Source organism: Rutidosis leptorrhynchoides, chromosome 10 (assembly GCF_046630445.1).
Source record: "Rutidosis leptorrhynchoides isolate AG116_Rl617_1_P2 chromosome 10, CSIRO_AGI_Rlap_v1, whole genome shotgun sequence".
Lineage (NCBI taxonomy): Eukaryota > Viridiplantae > Streptophyta > Magnoliopsida > Asterales > Asteraceae > Rutidosis > Rutidosis leptorrhynchoides.
The window spans coordinates 116,079,818-116,088,296 of NC_092342.1; positions in this window are offsets into that span (position 1 = coordinate 116,079,818).

Here is an 8,479-nt window from a genome sequence, read left to right on the forward strand (position 1 = left end):
CCCTTAAGTTTATATTGTGTTATTATATGCTTTTATTTTAATTTAACATTAATTATTATTTGATGATGTGGTTAGGATCAGTTTGTGACAAGGGTCACAGAACAGGTTTGGTTATTTAATTTGGACTTCGTTTGGGTTGCCAAATGATGTACGAAAGATATCAGATAACTGATAAATACCCATGTATTGCACATTGTGGGAATTAACCTCACTTAAAAGACTAGTGGTGTGTTCTTTCTTCCATTTTCTAGACTTTTCTACTCAACACCCATACTTACTCTTTCACCTAACCAAAACCCTAATTGCTAGATCTTGTTATTGAGCTCAAATCATTTACTTCTTCTTGTTCTCTGTGATTTTGTGATCATTTTAAGGTAACCATCTATTTGATTCATTTCTTGATTCTTGCTTAAAATTGGGTTTTTGTGTTCTTGAGTAAAAGTTAGATTTTGATGCTTGATTCCTAATCTTAAGTGTTTGTTGTGCTTAATTGATGTTAGAAATATGTTCTATATAGTTTATATGATGCTTTGGAAGTGGTTTTGGTGTTAGATCTTGCAAAAATCATGATTTGGGGTTAAAAAACGCGAAAATAGCGAGCTGGAATGTTCTAACAGCTCCCACACTTTTGACATCTCAACCACGCGGTTGAGCACACTTTTGAGGGCTCAACCACGCGGTTGAGGCCTCAACCATACGGTTGAGGCCTCAACCGTACGGTTGAGGGCTCAGCCGTGCGAGTGAGCAGTGGCCAGTTTTTGGTAAAATTGAAAAGGCTGTAACTTTCAAACCGTAACTCTATTTTTGACAAATAAACTATCGTTAGACTCGTCTTGAAGTTTACTTTACAATGATAAGGTTTTAAGAATCTAGATCAAACTTTATTTTGGTCAGAAAAAGGAATTTTATTGTGTATGTCTTGTTTTGTACTCGTTTAGTGTCGTTATTGATTGAGTTTATGATGTAGGCTTATCCTATAGTGAATGTATGATGGTATGTGTTAATTTACTGTATGTATTGATGTTTTATATTGTGCATTTTGAGTTGAAACCCGTATAAACAGTTGCTGCTACTGTTCTTCATCACTCGCACGAGTGAGCCTTCACTCGTACGGTTGGGGTGATCAACCGTGTTATGAACCATGCGAGTGAGTGGTTATGGAGAACTATTGTTTTGGGTAAAATGGTACGTACAGTTGGGATGTGACTCGTACGAGTCACTGGTCACTCGTGTGGTGAACCGTACGGATCATTTAATTCTTTGATGGGTGTTCAGTCATAGACCAAACGTACGAGTAAGTTGTCAACCGCACGATTGAGTGGTCTTAAACGTGCGAGTGAGAGTGTTACTCGTACGGTTGGTGGACCAGTCGTTAAGTTGTCATGACCCGAAAAATTTCGACTTATTTTGAACCAAATCTATATATGATTTAATAATTCTGAGACGATAAGCTAAGCCTGTTATCCCGACTATCAAAATTTTTTGAACTGTTTATATGGATTCAGTTAACCTTTGACTATTCCCGACAATTCACGAACAATTGTTGTAAATAAATATATAATATATATATATATATATATATATATATATATATATATATATATATATATATATATATATATATATACATATTATATATTACATAATTAATAACTTGTAATATTAATATATTAAATTACATGTTGAAAATATAGTTGTTATACTAATATTATTATTATTAATATATAATATGAAATTTATTATACGTAGTTTGTTATATTATTATTATTACTATTATTATAATTATAATTATAATTACCATTATCATTAAAAATTAATATAGTTATTATTATTAATAAAAAAATAATACAATTTACTATTATTATCATAAATAATATTATTATAATTTTTATATTTATCATTATCATTATAATTATTTATTATTATTATTATTATTTCTATTATTATTATTATCATTATCATTATTATTACTTTTAATATTATTAATAATATTATCAAATTATTATTATTAATATATTTATTATCAGTTATTAATATATTTATTAATATATTTAATAATAATATCAATAAAATAATAATAATAAATAAATTAAAAGTCAAAAAATATGTACGAATCTGTTTTTTTTTCTTTTTTTCTTCACTCTAGATCGAATAATCCTATCAACACAAATACATATTATAACAATCAAGCAGCTCATTGTTGTTGACAAAGTGATTCGAGTTTCATTAGAAGTTAACAGCTTATATCTGATTGAAATTAAACAGAAATTCAAGAAATAAAAGTCGATACCTCTGTTCTTGAGTGAAATTACCAAATGCTCGATTTCGATTTGTATTTTAAAATCCTTAATTGCATTTTTGTTAGGAATCATTTACTCAAACTTCCTGTAAAATCTCAAGTTTCAATTCCTCATATTAATCACGAATTTTGGAGTCAAAGTTTTGAATCAAAAAGTCAACTAAATTGTTCTTCGTGAAATTCGTAATCGTTTTGATAATTCAAGTTTAATTGATGATTCCTAAAGTTTCTTTGAATGATTTAACACCTATTTCATTTTGTAATTATAGTCTAAAACGATCTAGAATTCATAATCAAAGTTTGAGTTTATATAATTTTTTTTCCCTCGTGTTCTTGCTGTAGTGACCCGAACTTTTCCGAACCTTTCTATGATTATATGTTTAATGAAAACTATATTTCCAACATGTTAAGCAATCAAACTTGTTAAGTGATGATCTTACTTGAACTTGTTTTCCAACATGTTAAGCAATCAAACTAGTTACATAAAATCAAGAATACTTTCAAGTTTGCTAGCTCACTTCCAATCTTGTAAGGTGATCATCCAACCTCAAGAAATCTTTGTTTCTTACAGTAGGTTATCATTCTAATACAAGGTAATAATCATATTCAAACTTTGGTTCAATTTCTATAACTATAACAATCTTATTTCAAGTGATGATCTTACTTGAACTTGTTTTCGTGTCATGATTCTGCTTCAAGAACTTCGAGCCATCCAAGGATCCGTTGAAGCTAGATCCATTTTTATATTTTCCAGTAGGTTTATCCAAGGAACTTAAGGTAGTAATGATGTTCATAACATCATTCGATTCATACATAAAAAGCTATCATATTCGAAGTGGTAAACTAGTAATCACTAGAACATAGTTTAGTTAATTCTAAACTTGTTCGCAAATAAAATTAATCCTTCTAACTACACTTTTAAAATAAACTATAAACATGATATATATCTATATGATATTCTAACTTAATGATTTAAAACCCGGAAACATGATAAACACCATAAAACCGGATTTACGCCATCGTAGTTACAACCGGGGGCTGTTTTGGTTTGGATAATTAAAAACTATGAAAAACTTTGATTTAAAAGCTATACTTCTGGGAAAAGGATTTTTCTTATGAACATGAAACCATATCCAAAAATCATGGTTAAACTCAAAGTGAAAGTATGTTTTTCAAAACAGTCATCAAGATGTCGTTCTTTCGATGGAAATGACTACCTCTTTTAAAAACGACTTGTAACTTGTATTTCCAACTATAAACGTATACCTTTTCTGTTTAGTTTCATAAAGTCAAGTTCAATACGAAACTGTGGCCACTTTAATCACTCAAAACGGATTAGAAACGAAGAAATGGCGAGCAAAACAAAATTGGTAAAAACTACTCATTTTAGCTACGTGAAAATTGGTAACAAATCTATTCCAACCATAACTTAATCAACTTGTATTGTATATTATGTAATCTTGAGATACCATAGACACGTATACAATGTTTTGACCTATCATGTCGACACATCTATATATATTTCGGAACAACCATAGACACTCTATATGTGAATGTTGGAGTTAGCTATACAGGGTTGAGGTTGATTCCAAAATATATATAGTTAGAGTTGTGATCAATACTGAGTTATGTATACACTGGGTCGTGGATTGATTCAAGATAATATATATCGATTTATTTCTGTACATCTAACTGTGGACAACTAGTTGTAGGTTACTAACGAGGACAGCTGACTTAATAAACTTAAAACATCAAAATGTATTAAAAGTGTTGTAAATATATTTTAAATATACTTTGATATATATGTACATATTTGTTATAGGTTCGTGAATCGACCAGTGGCCAAGTCTTACTTCCCGACGAAGTAAAAAAATCTGTAAAAGTGAGTTATAGTCCCACTTTTAAAATCTAATATTTTTGGGATGAGAATACATGCAGGTTTTATAAATGATTTACAAAATAGACACAAGTACGTGAAACTACATTCTATGGTTGAATTATTAAAATCGAATATGCCCCTTTTTATTAAGTCTGGTAATCTAAGAATTAGGGAACAGACACCCTAATTGACGTGAATCCTAAAGATAGATCTATTGGGCCTAACAAACCCCATCCAAAGTACCGGATGCTTTAGTACTTCGAAATTTATATCATATCCGAAGGGTGTCCCGGAATGATGGGGATATTCTTAAATATGCATCTTGTTAATGTCGGTTACCAGGTGTTCACCATATGAATGATTTTTATCTCTATGTATGGGATGTGTATTGAAATATGAAATCTTGTGGTCTATTACTATGATTTGATAATATATAGATTAAACCTATAACTCACCAACATTTTTGTTGACGTTTTAAGCATGTTTATTCTCAGGTGATTATTAAGAGCTTCCACTGTCGCATACTTAAATAAGGACGAGATTTGGAGTCCATGCTTGTATGATATTGTGTAAAAATTGCATTCAAGAAACTTATTTCGTTGTAACATATTTGTATTGTAAACCATTATGTAATGGTCGCGTGTAAACAGGATATTTTAGATTATCATTATTTGATAATATACGTAAAGCTTTTTAAACCTTTATTGATGAAATAAAGGTTATGGTTTGTTTTAAAATGAATGCAGTCTTTGAAAAATGTCTCATATAGAGGTCAAAACCTCGCAACGAAATCAATTAATATGGAACGTTTTTAATCAATAAGAACGGGAAATTTCAGTTGGTATCCGAGCGTTGGTCTTAGAGAACCAGAATTTTGCATTAGTGTGTCTTATCGAGTTTGTTAGGATGCATTAGTGAGTCTAGACTTCGACCGTGTTTACTTGAAAAATGATTGCTTAACAAATTTTGTTGGAAACTATATATTTTTAACATGTGAATATTATGTGATATATTAATCTCTTAATGTGTTTGATATTATGTGATAGATGTCTACCTGTAGAACAAGTCCCATTGACTCACCTAATAATAATGAAGAGTCAAATGTAAATTGGAATGATTCGTGGACTGATTCACAAGTTCCCGAAGAGGAACCGGAAGAAGAATCGGAACCGGAAGAAGAAATAGAACCAGTGGGGGAAATAATAAAATGGTTAAGTAGAAGAAAATCCTCAACCAACCGACCAAAGTTAATTATGGTCAATGGTGTTTCCGCCAAGGAAGCAAAGTATTGGGAGGATTACCAATTCTCCGATGAATAGGATCCCGACAAGGATTCCGATGATGTTATAGAAATTACCCCAACACAATTTAATAAGGCAAAAGAGAACAATAAGAGAAAGGGCATAAAAATAGAGAAATTTGATTCCAAACCCGATGAACTTTATATGTATCGTCAACACCCGTATTTCTTAAGTTGTGACAATAACCCGGGAACCTCTAAACCACCAGGTTTTTCTAAACCAATGTGGAAAACGACGGCTCGTATTAGGGGAACATCATATATCCCTAGAAACTTGGCAAAACGAACCAAAACCGAAGAAGAAGAAATGAGCGAGTTGGAATAAGATAGTTGTATTCGTGTGGTGTAATATATGTAATATAGTGTGCTTATGCTTTATGATATATGTAAAAATTGCTTGTATTAATAAGTATTTTTATTTATTTATGAATCTAACTCTTGTCTATTTTATAGTATAAAAACACAAAATGGATAGACAACCCAATATTTTAAGAGACCTACCCAGAGACATGATTGATGAAATATTGTCTAGAGTCAGTCAGAATTCCTCGGCACAACTATTTAAGGCGGGATCAGTTTGTAAGACATTCGAAGAACGTTCCAAGAATGCCTTGGTTTATAAAAGGCTTTCATTCGAAAGATGGGGGATATCACATTGGGAAATCCATAAGTTACGATGTGTTTACTTTGACGCATATATTGCGGGGAACCCAAATGCTATTTTACGCAACGGGTTAAGAAATTATTTTGACTCAATATATCCGAATATAGGACTTCATGATTTAGAAAAAGCGGCTAACATGCAACATAAAGAAGCATGTTATGCTTACGGGTTAGTAATGTTCGCTTCTCACCAAAGTGAGAACAAGAACATCGGGCTACAACTATTAAACAAAACGTTCCCACAAGTGACGGAGTCGGTAATTGGGGTAAGAAATGAGGTTTTTAGATTGTTACAGGACTGTTGGACATTACGTAACCCTCGTCCCTTTGACGACGTTACAACACGTTGTCTTATCAACGGCCATAACGGTTATGTTCCACAAGACCAAGGATGGGAAATAGTCCTAGTAAAACCAGAATGCATGACTTGTTTCTGGACGTATGAATTACGTGTCTTTATTGCCTTTGCTGAACGACTTGTGTACTAGCTAGAATTATCTTCACAACCATCTTGTATCAAATTTATTGTGTGCTATATTTCATGCTATATGTAAAATAAGCGGTATTGTAAGTTTGTAAAATATTGTGTAAAAGTTTGAACACGAAATATTATTATAATAAGTTTTTCATATAGAATTGTAGTAGTTGAATTGTATATTAGCTACTAAGTATGAACTTAACGGGTAGGTACTACCCGAATTTAAACTTATAAAACGCTAATATGAAGAAAAAGCTTTTATAAATGAGTTCATATTATGCTACGAGTTACTATTGACTACTCTTAATATTCTGTATGATTAACTTGTTTCATTTGACTATTTTGAAGGAAATGGCACCAACTACTCGACACACCTTGAATATGAGCGAAGAGGAATTTCGTGCCTTTCTTTCTCCAAACATAGCCGCAGTACAGGATGCGCTACATACCAACAATAACCTTGGATCTAGCAGTATAGGAAATCGTGTAGGATGCACCTACAAAGAATTCACTGCCTGCAAACCTTTGGAATTTGATGGAACCGAAGGACCGATCGGATTGAAATGGTGGACCGAGAAGGTCGAATCGGTGTTTGCCATAAGTAAGGGTACTGAAGAGGACAAAGTGAAGTACGCTACGCATACCTTCACAGGTACTGCGTTAACATGGTGGAATACCTATCTAGAGCAAGTGGGACAAGATGATGCTTACGCACTACCGTGGTTAGTATTCAAGCACTTGATGAACGAGAAGTACCGTCCCAGAACCGAGGTCAATAAGCTCAAGACAGAACTTAGAGGGTTACGAACCCAAGGATTTGATACTACCACGTATGAAAGACGATTCACAGAATTGTGCCTATTGTGTCCGGGAGCGTTCGAAGATGAGGAAGAGAAGATCGACGCGTTTGTGAAAGGATTACCAGAAAGAATCCAAGAAGATATAAGTTCACACGAACCCGCCTCCATACAACAGGCATGTAGAATGGCTCACAAACTAGTGAACCAGATTCAGGAAAGAATTAAAGAACAGGCGGCTGAAGAGGCCAATGTGAAGCAAGTCAAAAGAAAGTGGGAGGAAAACGGTGATAAGAATCACCAATACAACAACAACAGCAATTACAACAATAATCGCAACAACTATCCCAACAATCGCAACATCAATGGCAACTACAACAAACGGCCCAACAACAACAACAATAACAACAACAACAACAACAACAACAACAGCAACTACAACAATCATCCCAACAACAATAACAACCGCAACAACAATAATAATCAGAAGCAGCTATGCCAAAGTTGTGAAAAGTATCACTCGGGGTTCTGCACCAAATTTTGCAACAAGTGTAAAAGAAATGGTCATAGCGCGGCGAAGTGTGAGGTCTACGGACCAGGGGTTAACAGAACGAAAGGAACAAATGGTGTCAGAACGAGTAATGGTGGAGCAAGTAGTGTCGGAGCAAGTTATGCCAATGTAGTTTGTTATAAATGTGGAAAACCGGGCCACATTATTAGAAATTTCCCGAACCAGGAGAACACGAATGGACAAGGCTGCGGAAGAGTTTTCAATATTAATGCGGCAGAGGCACAGGAAGACCCGGAGCTTGTTACGGGTACGTTTCTTATTGATAATAAATCTGCTTACGTTTTATTTGATTCGGGTGCGGATAGAAGCTATATGAGTAGAGATTTTTGTGCTAAATTAAGTTGTCCATTGATGCCGTTGGATAGTAAATTTTTACTCGAATTAGCAAACGGTAAATTAATTTCAGCAGATTATATATGCCGGAATCGAGAAATTAAACTGGGTAGCGAAATATTTAAGATTGATTTGATACCAGTAGAGTTAGGGAGTTTT